Here is a 351-nt window from a genome sequence, read left to right on the forward strand (position 1 = left end):
TGGATGCCCTTGGGCCGGCCCGGTGGCGCACTGGAGACGCAGCCGCTTGGCCCGCCGAGGGTTCGGATCCCATGTGGAGATCGGTTCCTGCTCACTGGCTGAGCGAGGCGCGGGAGCAATGCCGAGGGTTGCAATCCCGTTGCCGGTCCCGGGTCCGGTACGGGGGCAACACTGAGGGTTGCGATCCGTTGCTGGACACGGAAAAAGACAAAAAAAAAAAAAAAATTGAAACAAAATTGATTATACATATTTTTTCAGTACAGCATTGACTATCAGTATTTGTGTACAATATGTGATGATCAAATCAATATTACTAGCATGTTCATTATTACTAGCATGTTCATTATTACT

The sequence above is a fragment of the Galeopterus variegatus genome, unplaced genomic scaffold (assembly GCF_000696425.1).
Source record: "Galeopterus variegatus unplaced genomic scaffold, G_variegatus-3.0.2 Scaffold358, whole genome shotgun sequence".
NCBI classification, from domain to species: domain Eukaryota; kingdom Metazoa; phylum Chordata; class Mammalia; order Dermoptera; family Cynocephalidae; genus Galeopterus; species Galeopterus variegatus.